Here is a 14,739-nt window from a genome sequence, read left to right as displayed (position 1 = left end):
TTGGCGTCGTCTCCTCTGTCGTTATTGCCTCTGCTTACCATGTTTTGACTGTGTGCTGGACTCTGTTTTTGCTGGTTTTATTACTTTGGGCGCTTTACCACTGCTGGCCAGAGCTGAAGTACAAGTGTTCCCTGTGTAAATTGTATGTGTATTTGGCTTTTCCATGATAGGCACATTTGTTTACTAGTAACTCACCTTTTTCTTCATATAAGTCACCCCTAAGGTAGGCCCTAAGTAACCCATAGGGCAGGCTGCTATGTAGTTTACAGGCAGGACATGTAAATGTGTGGTTTATATGTCCTGGTAGTTGAAACCCCCTGCATTGGTGTTCCACTACTGTGAGGCCTGCTCATTTCATAGGATGGCATTAGGGCTACCTTCATATATTGTTTGAGTAGTAGATTCTGACCAGAAAGGGGTAACCAGGTCATATTCAGTATGGCCAGAATGGTAATTCAAAATCCTGGCCCGTATTTATACTTTTTGACACAAACCAGCACCGGCGCTGGTTTGCTTATAAAAATGTACCGCCGGCTAACACCATTCCTGCGCGCCAGACGGGCGCCTTATTTAAGGATTGACATTAGCCAGTGCTGCAGGCTGGTCAGAGTAAAAAAAAATGACTCAAACCAGGCAGCGCCGGCGTAGGGGAACATGGAGGTTGTACATCAAAAAATGGTGCAAGTCAGGTTTGAGTAAAAAATCATGGCTCAAACCGGACTTGCGCCATTTTTTGACGCACAACCCCCATTGAAATGACTCCTGTCTTATCAAAGACAGGAGTCATTTCCCCCTGCCCAATGGCCATGCCCAGGGGACTTCTGTCCCCTGGGCATGGCCATTGGGCACAGTGGCATGTAGGGGGGCCCAAGTTAGGCCCCCCTATGCCACTTAAAAAAAAAAAAATGATACTAACCACCAGCTTACCTGTACCTACCTGGGATGGGTCCCCCCATCCATGGGTGTCCTCCAGGGGTGGACAAGGGTGGCAGGGGGTGTTCCTGGGGGCAGGGAAGGCACCTCTGGACTGCTTCCATGGTCAAAGACCATGGAAGTGGGCCCACATGTCCCTTAATGCCTGCCCTCACCCAGGTGTGAAAAAATGGCGCACATCAGGCTGTGTGCCGTTTTTTAAGGCCTGCCCCCTCCTGTGCGTAAAAATGATGCAGGAGTATAAATAAGGCGCACAGGCCTTAAAGTCATTTTTTGGATGGGAACACCTACCTTGCATGTCATTAACGCAAGGCGGTTTCCCGCATCCAGAAAATGATGCACATGTAGGGATTTTGACATTTGCGGGGTCGGGCGTCATAGTATAAATATGGGGAAAGGTATTGCGCTGAATATGCGTCAAAGTTTTTGACGCACATTCGGCGCAAACAGAGTATAAATATGCCCCGCTGTTTATTGGTGAGGTTGGATTTTATATCACTATTTTGGAAATGCCACTTTTAGAAAGTGAGCATTTCTTTGCACTTAAAATCCATCTGTGCCTTACAGCCTGTCTCCAATCCACATCTGGACTTAGCTGGTTGACAGCTTCCTTGTGCATTTCACCCAGACAACCACAAACACAGGATACTCAGCCACACCTGCACTCATCTGCATACTGAATGGGTCTTCCTGGGCTGGGAGGGTGGAGAGCCTGACATTTACATTTCAAAGGCTGGTGGCCTGCCCTCACACAATGCACTGCCAAATCCCATTCTGGGATGCTGGCAGACAGATCTGTACTGAAAGGGTAATTGTGCACTTCAAACTACTCTTGAAAGCCTCCCCCACATCAAAGGCATTTTTAGGTATATAAACTGGGTCCCTGACCCCACTAACTCAGACACTTCTGGACCTGAACCTGCAACCTGTCAAGAGGACCTAACTGGTTGCCCAAAGGACTCATATGGACTGCTTTGCTGAGAAGGAATGCTCCCCTGCTGTTGCCCTGCTGCCTTGCTGCCCTCTGACTTTGCTGAGAAGTGCTCTCCAAGGGCTTGGATTGAGCTTGATTCCTGTTTTCTGAAGTCTCAGGGCCAAAAAGACTTAGGCCCCCATTACAACCCTGGCGGTTGGTGCAAAAGTGGCGGTAATACCGCCAACAGGCTGGTTGTAATTGCTGCCGAATTATGACCATGGCGGAAAGATCTCAGATGGACATCCACTTTACCACACCGACCACAAGGGTGGAAACAACAGGCACCACAGCCGTAGCTGCCTACAGCCAGGCAGAAGTCAATGTTCCGCCCACCATCTTACAAGAACACAACCCGCCATCTTTTCCGTGGTGGTACCAACGACATCAAAAGCCTGACGGAAACAGAGTTCAGAAGTGAAAGGACTCACCATTGGAGACACAGGGAACAACCATGCCACCCTGTAGCCTGAGTTGCATGTCTTCCCCATGCTCTTCTACGTGCTGCTCAACCACGAACACTAACGACGACGAAGATGATGACGGTGGGTACAGATACCTAGCACACAAGGGAAGGGGGAGGAAAAAGAGAGTGACACCCCCCCTCCCCTGGCCCACCATACCCCTTCACATCACCATTTACACACACATGGCCCAGCACACAACCTGTACACTGCCCACGGGACACCCACCCACCCCCCTTACACGATGCCTTCACACCCCACTCCATGCATTCATTGCACATGCATCATGCCCACAGTGTACTCACCTGTTGGTCTGGAGGCCCATACAGCAGTCCGTACTGGGGTAGTACCTCATGCACCAGTCTCTCCAACTCCTCTGATGTGTAGGCTGGGGCCCTTTCCCCGGTCACATGGGCCACAGTAGGTTCCAGACACAGGTCACAGCAGCACATGCAGTGTAGGTCTTCTCTTGTTGAAGGTCAGGTAGCAAGTGAGGAATCTGATAGAAATGGCAGTCACATCCGCAGCAGTGCATACCGTCACTGCTGGCGTACATCACCATTGGCCACTGTACCCCACAGGGAGTTGCGCAGCGGTTCCCGACCGCCTCCTGCAACGGCACACAACGTCAGCAAAATTACCTCACTTTCACCTGTCCCTCCACACAGGGCAGGTGGACGCCATTTCACTGGTGGGACACGCCCTGGATAATTACTGCCTCACTGTTTAATTTTGGACAAACAGGACAATTCTCACTGAACCATTACAATTTGACAGCATGCATAGTACTGTTGTAGCCCCATTGTTCAGTTTGTGACCGGCTCGTCACCCTTTTGTCCCTGAGATTGCTACCACTGCGGATGAATAGAAGATGGAGACATACACCTGTCTACAGACCCCTGGTGGACTTGGCAACAATGGAGGACAGGCACATCATCCTCACCTATGGACTTTATAGGTCCACAATCACAGAGCTGTGTCCCCAATTGGAGCCTGAACTGATATCTGCTATCCGTCACCTGACTGGGACCCCACCTCTTGTGCAAGTTCTATCAGTTCTCCATTTCCTGGAAACTGGTTCTTTCCAAGTGAGAGTGGGCATGGCAGCAGGAATGTCACAGTCAATGTTCTCAATAGTGCTGACTAGAGTGTTGTCTGCACTGATTAAACACATGTGCAGCTACATTGTATTTCCCCAGGTGGAAGATTTGGCCACAATGAAGGCTGACTTCTATACAATGGGACATATCCCAAACATAATTGTTGCGACTGATGGTACACATATTGCATTTGCCCACCCCCGTCAAAATGAACAGGTGTACAGAAATCGTAAGAGTTTTCACTCAATGAATGTACAGATGGTGTGCTTGGCGGACCAGTACATCTCCCATGTCAATGCAAAGTATCCTTGGTCAGTGCATGATGCCTTTGTCCTGAGGAATAGCAGCATCCCAAATGTGATGGCCCATCTACAGAGGTACAGTGTGTGGCTAATAGGTGAGCCCTGGTTCCCACCTAGTAGATGTTGGGGTAAGGGTCTGGTGTAGGCCATATGGGATACTGTGTGGCTAAATGTTGTTCCTCAATATTTGCAGGTGACTCTGGTTACAACAACCTATACTGGCTACTGACCCCTGTGAGGAATGCCAGCACAAGGACAAAAGAAGGTTTTAATGAGGCACATGGGCGAACCAGAAGGATCATAGAAATAACTTTTGGCCTCCTGAAGGCCAGGTTTCGGTGCCTCCATCTGACAGGTGGAACCCTGTGCTACTCACCCAAGAAGGTCTGCCAGATAATAGTGGCATGCTGCATGTTGGACAACCTTGCATTGAGACGCCATGTACCTTTTCTGTAGGAGGAGGAGGCTGGAGATGCCCTTGTGGCAGCAGTGGACCCTGTACACAGTAAGGTTTAGGAGGCAGAGAATGAGGATGAGGACAACAGAACAGCAGTGATCAGACAGTACTTCCAATGACACACAGGTAAGACAATGTTAATTCACATTTCATTGTCGTTTTTTAAAAATTGTTTGGCACTAGCATGCTGTTATTTCCCACTTCTATAGCCACTTACTGTACCCTTTGGCAATTCATTTTACAGATGTTAGCTGCTGGTGTGATCCCTGCAGCCAACTACAGGTCTTTCATATGTGCTCATTTCCTGTACATTTGATTTGCACTGTTTGTACATGGTTAAACGTATACATACTTAAATAATGTGACATACTCCATACTTCTATTTGTTTCAAGGGTGTTTATTTAAGTGCTTAGATGTTGAGGGGCAAGTGCAATGGGATGTGGTGATGATGGAGGAAATTCCAGGGTAGAGTCCCAGTCTGTAGCACAGGTGCCTTGTCCATGGGGACAAAGGAAGGGGAGCAATGGCAGTTCAAGGTGGACAGGGTGACAGGGTGGAACACAAGGGTGACAATCAGGAGAGTCTCATTTCCTGGCAGGGGTCTGGGCAGTAGTCTCTGGCGTCTGCCTGGATCGCAGGGAATGTTTGCGGGGTGGTTCTCCTTCCGCAGGGGGAGGGGTGCTGGTGGCCTGTTGGTCCTGTGGCAGGGCCTGCTGTCCACTAGCGGCAGCGGAGGTGGAATGCAGTTCAGATATCTGGCTAGTGGCAGGGGCCCTTCTGTTGTGAGACTTCCTCCCTCATAATATTGGGCATGTCTGCCAGCATCCTTGCTATGGAGACCAGGGTGGTGTTGATGGCCCACAAGTCCTCCCTGATCTCCTGGTACTGTCCCTCCTGCAGCTGCCTGTTCTGCACATTGTCCAGGTTCTGGCCCATCATGTCCTGGGAATGTTGGTATGCTCCCAGGATCTTTGCAAGTGCCTCCTGGAGAGTCAGTTCCCTTGGCCTGTCCTCCCCCGGCACATAGCACTCCTCCCAGTTTCCCTGCTGGCCTATGCCTCTGTCCCTTGAACCGTGTGCCCATTGTCACTGACCCCAGGTCCCCAATTGTCTTGGTATGAGGTGTGCCCTGGGGTCCCTGTAGAAGTGGACACACTGCTGATAGACGTGTCCTGGGGACAGAGGTGTGGGTACACTATGTGGGTGCTGTGGTGGTGTTTCCAGATGGGGGAGGCTCTGTGGTTGTCTGTGACTGGGCTTGGGTAACTGACTGTCCGGAGGTCCCTGATAGGCCAGGTTGGTCATCCAGATCCAGGAAACCAGAGTTGCTGTCATCACTATGGGCCTCTTCTGTGGAGGGGCTGGATACTGCTGGCACCTCCTCTCTGCTGACCTTGGCTGGGATACCGGTGGGGATGTTAATGCTGTGTCATTGTTTCTGTTTTTGACATATTGTGCATTCGTGGGTTGCTCTCTTTGGATGTCTTTGCCCTGGCAGCTTTCACTTGTGTAAGTTGGTATGTGGTGGGCTAGCTGATTCTCTCTAGTGTGCATGCTTTAGTGATAGTTGTCCATGCAGGTCTGTAAGTGGAGTCCATGCATTGCTAGAGCATGCAGGGCTTGGCATTGGGCGAGTGAGATGTGATGGTGGGGTGTGTGAGAAGTGGCAGAGTGATGGGAGTTAGGGTGAGGGTGGGGGTATGTGATGACATACAAGTAAGGGGCACCTATGACTATAGAGTTGACTTTCCAGAGCTAGTCCTCCCCCTATTCCGGCCAGGCCCTCAGGATGCATGATCGCCAAGACTTGTTCCTCCCATGTTGTTAGTTGTGGGGGAGGAGGTGGGGGTCCACCGCCAGTCCTCTGTACAGCGAGTTGGTGTCTTGCTGCAATGGAACTTACCTTCCCCTGTAGGTTGTTCCACCTCTTCCTGAAGTCATCCCTGGTTCTTAGGTGCTGTCCCACGGCGTTGACCCTGTTCACGATTCTCCGCCATAGCTCCATCTTCCTAGTTATTGATATCTGCTGCACCTGTGCTCCAAAAAGCTGTGGCGCTACCCTGATGATTTCCTGCACCATGACCCTTAGCTCCTCCTCTGGGAATCTGGGGTGTCTCTGTGGTGCCATGGGTGTTGTGTGAGTTGTGTAGGTGCGGGTGTGTAAGGTGATGTGTTAGGGTGTCGAATTATGACCATGGCGGAAAGATCTAGATGGACAGCCACTTTACCACACCGACCGCAAGGGTGGAAACAACAGGCCCCACAGCGGTAGCCGCCTACAGCTAGGCAGAAGTCAGTGTTCCGCCAACCATATTACAAGAACACAATCCGCCACCTTTTCTGGGGCGGTACCACCGACATCAAAAGCCTGATAGAAACAGAGTTCAGAAGTGAAAGGACTCACCATTGGAGACACAGGGAACAACCATGCCGCCCCGGAGCCTGAGCTGCATGTCTTCCCCATGATATTCTACGTGCTGCTCAACCACGAACACTAACAACGGCGAAGATGATGACGGTGGGTACAGATACCTAGCACACAAGGGAAGGGGGGAGGAAAAAGAGAGTGACACACACACCCCCTCCCCCAACACCATACACACATACAGCAACAGTACTAAAACATATTTACCCCGTACCTTGGATGAATAATGCAAGGACAACAGGAATTCACTAAAGTGAGTGTAATAAGATCAACACCGTAGAAATAATAAATATGCAATGCAGCAGATATATATAATTGTACAGTTCAAAGGACAATCGCCCAGTCCTCATTTTGCATGGGCCACATGGCCACAGGCCAAAGTCCAAGGCCCCACTTGTCACCTGCATCAACACGGAGAGAACACTGCAGGGGCATCAGTTGGTACATAGGCAGGCACCTCAGGGGGGCAGGGGATGGGGGGGCACCTCAGCTAGGAGATGGAACAACACCACTGTTTCTGGAGGGGGCAACATGCCCTGTGCCTGATCCTGGTGAGTGCAAGGCCACTGTCTTTCAATTGGGTGACTTGCCCACATGCTCTGGAGGGGGCAACATGCCCTGTGTTTGGTCCTGGGGAATGCAAGGCCACAGTCTCTCAAGTGGGTGACTCGCCCACATGCTCTGAAGGGGGCACATGCCATGTGCTTGGTCCTGGGGAGTGCAAGACCTCAGCCCCTCAAGTTGGTGACTCGTCCACATGCTCTGGAGGGAGCAACATGCCCTGTGCTTGGTCCTGTGGAGTGCAAGGCCACAGTCTCTCAAGTGGATGACTTGGCCACATGCTCTGGAGGGGGCATCGTGCCCTGTGCTCTTGGCCCTGGGGAGACTGGTGTTGGTGGGGATTTACCCACTGGTTCTGGAGGGGGCATCGTGTCCTGTGCTCTTGGTCCTGGGGAGGCTGGGGTTAGTGGGTGTTTTACCCACTGGTTCTGGAGGGGGCATAGTGCCCTGTGCTCTTGATGCTGGGGAGTGCAATGTCACAGTCTCTCAGAATGGGTGTCATACCCACAGGATTTGCAGGGGCAGGCCACACAGCAGCCAATGGAGGCAGGACTACATACTGTCCGCCGGCGGTGACAGCTGCTTAGTGGTGGAAGTGGTACTGCTGCAGCCGCTGGTGGGGGGAAGCTCCAGCCCATCCCTTGCAGCCTCAGATGTCTGCTCACTGGTGGTAGTGGTGGTGCTACTGCTGGTTGGGGGAAGCTCAAGCCCATCACCTGCAGACTCTGATGGCTTCCCACTGGTGGTGGTGGTGCTGCTGCTGCTAGTGGGGGGAGGCTCCAGCCCATCCCCTGCAGCCTTGGATGGCTGCACAACCATGGTCGGTGATGGGGGCTCTGGCAGAGTTCCTGCCCCAGGCCCCTTTCCCTTCCTGCCTGCTGGTGCTGGTTCCTTGGTCTTCCTGGTAAGAGCAGGGGCAGGCTCCTTGCTCTTCCTGGCAGCAGCTGGAGAAGGATCCTTTCTCTTCCTGGCAGCCGCTAGGGCAGGCTCCTTGCTCTTCCTGGCAGCAGCTGGGGCAGGTGTCTTACCCTTGAGGCTGCATGGTGCATGTTTCTAGACCCTCAGGACACGTACCCTGGATCCTTTCCTACCACCAGTGGGTGTGGTGACTACTGGGCCTGTGGACTGTGTTGCTGAGGTGCTTGGCTGGGTTTTTGCCACCCTGGCCAGACATGCAGGATGGGGGGAGGGGTTGGGAAGAGGTCAATGGTGGATAGGAAAAGCGTTTTAGGGTTATTGGGATGGGAAGAGGGAGAAGGTTTGGGAGTAGAGGAAGAGGGAATGGTTGTAGGAGGTTTCTGTCTGCTGATTTTGGGTGCAGGTGCATGGGCTGGATGCTGTTGTGAGGTGGATGGCTGTTGGGTGTCTGAGTGCTTGCATTTGGGAACTTTAGGGGGGACAGACACAGTGGGAGAGGACACAGGGGATGCGTGCATGGCTATTGTGGAGGTGTCTGCCAGTGAGGTGTGTGTTCTGCTAGGTGTCGTGGTGATACTGGTAGTGGATGAGGATGTAGTGCATGCAGGTGTGAGTGTAGATGGAACTGGGAGGAGGAGGACACAGTGGAAACTGTGGGTGTTGGTACGTCTGCATTTGGATGGTGTTTGTTTGAGTGCCTGTGGGACGATATGTGGTGCTTGCGTTTTCTTGCGTTTCTTGTTTGTTGTCTTGTGTGCATGATCGTCTGCCTGTGTGCTTAGGATAGGTTGGGGTTGAGGGGAATGGGAGTGGGAAGAGGAAGTTGGAGGGGGGAGGGTGGAAACAGGGACAATGGCTGCTATCAGAGAGGAGGCCAGAGCCTGGATTGATCTCTGTTGGGACGAGATTGATTTATTACTTGAGGAGGTGGAGGCCATACTTAATAGCGAATTAGGTACTCGTGCAACCTTGCCACAGAGGACACTATCACTCCATCCCAAAAAGATCCAGGAGTTTTTTAATAAGAAGAATGTCACCCCCCCTCCCAGATACCAGCCTACCATGCATAAGTTATAATGATGGGCACTGTACTCACCACCTTTTGGCTGCTGTGATGCCCACAAGCGCCCATCCGGCTCTGGATAGGCCACCGCTAGTATGGGGTAATCAGGGGGGTTAGGGTTCAACGGGCACCCCTTCCTCGTTGGGAGGCCATCCCCAGCTTCGCCTCTGCCGTCTTCCGTGCCCAGCATCCCAAGTCCTCCCACTGTTTCTGACAGTGGGTGGTCCACCTGCCATAGACCCCCAGGGTCCGCACTTCCTTGGCAATGACATTCCATATACCCTTCTTTTGATGGGCGCTGACCTGCAGAGGGAATACACACATGAAAATAGTATTAGCCAGACAGTCCTGCCTTTTACACTTATGGCCCACCATACCCCTTCACATCACCATTTACACACACATGGCCCAGCACACAACCTGCACACTGCCCAGGGGACATCCACCCACTCCCCTTACATGATGCCTTCACACCCCACTCCATGCATTCATTGCACATGCATCGTGCCCACAGTGTACTCACCTGTTGGTCTTGAGGCCCATACAGCAGTCCGTACTGGGGTAGGACTCCATCCACCAGTCTCTCCAACTCCTCTGATGTGTAGGTTGGGGCCCTTTCCACGGTCACATGGGCCATGGTAGGTTCCTGACACAGGTCACAGCAGCAAATGCAGTGTAGGTCTTCTCTTGTTGAAGGTCAGGTAGCAAGTGAGGAATCTGATAGAAATGGCAGTCACATCCGTAGCAGTACATACCATCACTGCCGGCATACATCACCATTGGCCACTGTACCCCACAGGGCTCCATTATTACCAATGACGAGTTGCGCAGCGGTTCGCGACCGCCTCCTGCAACGGCACACAACGTCAGCAAAACTACCCCACTTTCACCTGTCCCTCCACACAGGGCAGGTGGACGCCATTTCACTGGTGGGACACGCCCTGGTTAATTACTGCCTCACTGTTTAATTTTGGACATACAGGACAATTCTCACTGACCCATTACAATTCGACAGCATCCTCAGTCCTGTTGTAGCCCCATTGTTCAGTTTGTGACCGGCTCATCACTCTTTTGTCCCTGAGATTGCTACCACTGCGGATGAATAGGAGATGGAGACATACACCTGTCTACAGACCCCTGGTGGACTTGGCAACAATGGAGGACAGGCACATCATCCTCACCTATAGACTTGATAGGTCCACAATCACAGAGCTGTGTCTCCAATTGGAGCCTGACCTGATATCTGCTATCCGTCACCTGACTGGGATGCCCCCTCTTGTGCAAGTTCTATCAGTTCTCCATTTCCTGGAAACTGGTTCTTTCCAAGTGAGAGTGGGCATGGCAGCAGGAATGTCACAGTCAATGTTCTCAAAAGTGCTGACTAGAGTGTTGTCTGCACTGATTAAACACATGTGCAGCTACATTGTATTTCCCCAGGTGGAAGATTTGGCCACAATGAAGGCTGACTTCTATGCAATGGGACATATCCCAAACATAACTGTTGCGACTGATGGTACACATATTGCATTTGCCCACCCCCATCAAAGGGAACAGGTGTACAGAAGTTGTAAGAGTTTTCACTCAATGAATGTACAGATGGTGTGCTTGACGGACCAGTACATCTCCCATGTCAATGCTAAGTATCCTTGGTCAGTGCATGATGCCTTTGTCCTGAGGAATAGCAGCATCCCAAATGTGATGGCCCAACTACAGAGGTACAGTGTGTGGCTAATAGGTGAGCCCTGGTTCCCACCTAGTAGATGTTGGGGTAAGGGTCTGGTGTAGGCCATATGGAATTCTGTGTGGCTAAATGTTGTCCCTCAATATTTGCAGGTGACTCTGGTTACAACAACCTATACTGGCTACTGACCACTGTGAGGAATGCCAGGACAAGGGCAGAAGAACGTTACAATAAGGCACATGGGCGAACCAGAAGGATCATAGAAATAACTTTTGGCCTCCTGAAGGCCAGGTTTCGGTGCCTCCATCTGACAGGTGGAACCCTGTGCTACTCACCCAAGAAGGTCTGCCAGATAATAGTGGCATGTTGCATGTTGCACAACCTTGCATTGAGACGCCATGTACCTTTTATGCAGGAGGAGGAGGCTGGAGATTCCCTTGTGGCAGCAGTGGACCCTGTGGACAGTAAGGATTAGGAGGCAGAGGGCAAGGATGAGGACAACAGAACAGCAGTGATCAGACAGTACTTCCAATGACACACAGGTAGGACAGTGTTAATTCACATTTCATTGTCATTATTTTGAAATTGTTTGGCACTAGCATGCTGGTATTTCCCACTTCTATAGCCACTTACTGTACCCTTTGGCAATTCATTTTACAGATGTTAGCTGCTGGTGTGATCCCTGCAGCCAACTACAGGTCTTTCATATGTGCTCATTTACTGTACATTTGATTTGCACTGTTTGTACATGGTTAAATGTATACATACTTAAATAATGTGACATACTCCATACTTCTATTTGTTTCAAGGGTGTTTATTTAAGTGCTTAGATGTTGAGGGGCAAGTGCAATGGGATGTGGTGATGATGGAGGAAATTCCAGGGTAGAGTTCCAGTCTGTAGCACAGGTGCATTGTCCATGGGGACAAAGGAAGGGGAGCAATGGCAGTTCAAGGTGGACATGGTGACAGGGTGGAACACAAGGGTGACAATCAGGAGAGTATAATTTCCTGGCGGGAGTCTGGGCAGTAGTCTCTGGCATCTGCCTGGATGGGAATGTTTGCGGGGTGGTTCTCCTTCTGCAGGGGGAGGGGTGCTGGTGGGCGGTTGGTCCTGTGACAGGGCCTGCTGTCGACTAGCAGCAGCAGAGGTGGAAGGCAGTACAGATGTCTGGCTAGTGGCAGGGACCCTTCTGTTGTGAGACTGCCTCCCTCATAATATTGGCCATGTCTGCCAGCACCCTTGCTATGGAGACCAGGGTGGTGTTGATGGCCCGCAAGTCCTCCCTGATCTCCTGGTACTGTCCCTCCTGCAGCCGCCTGTTCTGCACATTGTCCAGGATCTGGCCCATCATGTCCGGGGAATGTTGGTATGCTCCCAGGATCTCTGCAAGTACCTCCTGTAGAGTCCGTTTCCTTGGCCTGTCCTCCCCCGGCGCACATCACTCCACCCAGTTTCCCTGCTGGCCTACGCCTCTGTCCCCTGAACCGTGTGCCCATTGTCACTGACCCCAGGTCCCCAATTGTCTTGGTATGAGGTGTGCCCTGGGGTCCCTGTAGAAGTGGACACACAGCTGATAGACTTGTCCTGGGGACAGAGATGTGGGTACACTGGGTGGGTGCTGTGGTGGTGTTTAGGGTGAGGGTGGGGGTATGTGATGACATGAAGGTAAGGGGCTGCTAGTATTATAGAGTTGACCTACCAGAGCCAGTCCTCCCCCTACTCCGGCGAGGCCCTCAGGATGCATGATTGCCAAGACTTGCTCCTCCCATGTTGTTAGTTGTGAGGGAGGAGGTGGGGGTCCACCGCCAGTCCTCTGTACAGCGAGTTGGTGTCTTGCTGCAATGGAACGTACCTTCCCCTGTAGTTTGTTCCACCTCTTCCTGATGTCATCCCTGGTTCTTAGGTGCTGTCCCCCGGCGTTGACCCTGTTCATGATTTTCTGCCATAGCTCCATCTTCCTAGCTATTGATATCTGCTGCACCTGTGCTCCAAATAGCTGTGGCTCTACCCTGATAATTTCCTGCACCATGACCCTTAGCTCCTCCTCTGGGAATCTGGGGTGTCACTGTGGTGCCATGGGTGTTGTGTGAGTTGTGTAGGTGCGGGTGTGTAAGGTGATGTGTTGGGGTGTGTGATGTGGGCTGTGTGGGAGGTGTATAGGTGTATGGAGTTGTTGAAGTAAGCCTCAGCAAGGCCCATTAGTGCAAGGAGTTCACCCTTCTCTGCACAAAGTCCTCATACCATATAGGAAGAAGTTGGCACAGAAACTGAAATAAAAGACAAAGGGAGTCATTCCGACCCCGGCGGGCGGCGGGCGCAGCCCGCCTGGCGGAGACCGCCAGAAGACCGCACCGCGGTCAAATGACCGCAGCGGTCATTCTGACTTTCCCGCTGGGCGGGCGGGCGACCGCCAAAAGGCCGCCTGCCCGCCCAGCGGGAAAGCCCCAGCAACGATGAAGCCGGCTCCGAATGGAGCCGGTGGAGTTCCTGGTGTGCGACGGGTGCAGTGGCACCCGTCGCGTTTTTCAGTGTCTGCTTTGCAGACACTGAAAATCTGAATGGGGCCCTGTTAGGGGGCCCCTGCAGTGCCCATGCCAGTGGCATGGGCAGTGCAGGGGCCCCCAGGGGCCCCACAACACCCGTTCCCGCCATCCTGTTCCTGGCGGTTTTTACCGCCAGGACCAGGATGGAGGGAAGGGGGTCGGAATCCCCATGGCGGTGCTGCGAGCAGCGCCGCCATGGAGGATTCTTTGGGGCAGGGGTAAACCGGCGGGAAACCGCCGGATGCCCTTTTCTGACCGCGGCTTTACCGCTGCGGTCAGAATTGCCCATGAAGCACCGCCAGCCTGTTGGCGGTGCTTCCCCGGCACTCTGCCCTGGCGGTTTTCAACCGCCATGGTCAGAATGAGGCCCAAAGTTTATTAAACCTCATGAGGTGGTACTACAGTTCAAACAGCACCCTTAGGTAATGTTTGAAGTAGCACACTGTACTGAGAGAGCATGGTCCTTTTATACCCACGCAGGGGCTAAAAGGAGGTGGTACAATTATAGAAGCAAGACTTACATACATGTAAGGTCATATGGAAATGCACAGTCGACAGGAAGGAGGGGCTAACAGTTTTCAAGGACTAACAGCTGCAGACCTTACTGGGCATGTGCGAAAGTGGGAGATGCTAAATACAACTTGTCACTAGGCAGATTTTCAAGAGTAGTTAACAGAAAGGTAGGACAGAGCACATGGCGAGCACATGGCAGAGAAAATGGCTGCCATGAATTCAAAATGGATACTGCGAAATGTTCACAATAGTTGCTAAATACAAGATGTCTTCTGCCAATGCTTAATCTAATCGCTGCTAAACTACAACAGACGATCCTTTCAGCATTAGCTGAAGACATTCGTCTTTCTGGGATAATCTAAATATTCATCTTGTATATTTATGCTCATCATTTCAGCTATTTCCTTATCTAACATGGGTAGTGCTTTCATTTCTGTAATATTTCTTTTGGTAGGCATACAAGCAGTAATACACATGAAGCAGAACATTGGACCACACTGAATATAGATACAGCATGTGAAAAATATTGCAATCATTACACACAGTATAGTCAGTAGTTTCCAGCCCCAAGCTGAAACAAGAACCCAAAACCATCCAGAAAAAGTCCAAGTACCAGTCTCTGTGTGGATTTCTGCAGCAATTGTATGCAATTTAGATATTGCATCATATACTGAAGGTGAGTGATCTGGAATAAAAACACAGCAACTACTACCGACGATGCGACATGCTCCACCTCGATCAGCTAATATCACATCTAGTACCATACGATTTTGGAGCGCTACAATCCTCGCAATTTGGAGCTCC

Source organism: Pleurodeles waltl, chromosome 6 (assembly GCF_031143425.1).
Source record: "Pleurodeles waltl isolate 20211129_DDA chromosome 6, aPleWal1.hap1.20221129, whole genome shotgun sequence".
NCBI lineage: Eukaryota > Metazoa > Chordata > Amphibia > Caudata > Salamandridae > Pleurodeles > Pleurodeles waltl.
The sequence above is the reverse complement of the archived record's forward strand: the minus strand, read 5'-3'. Positions refer to the sequence as shown.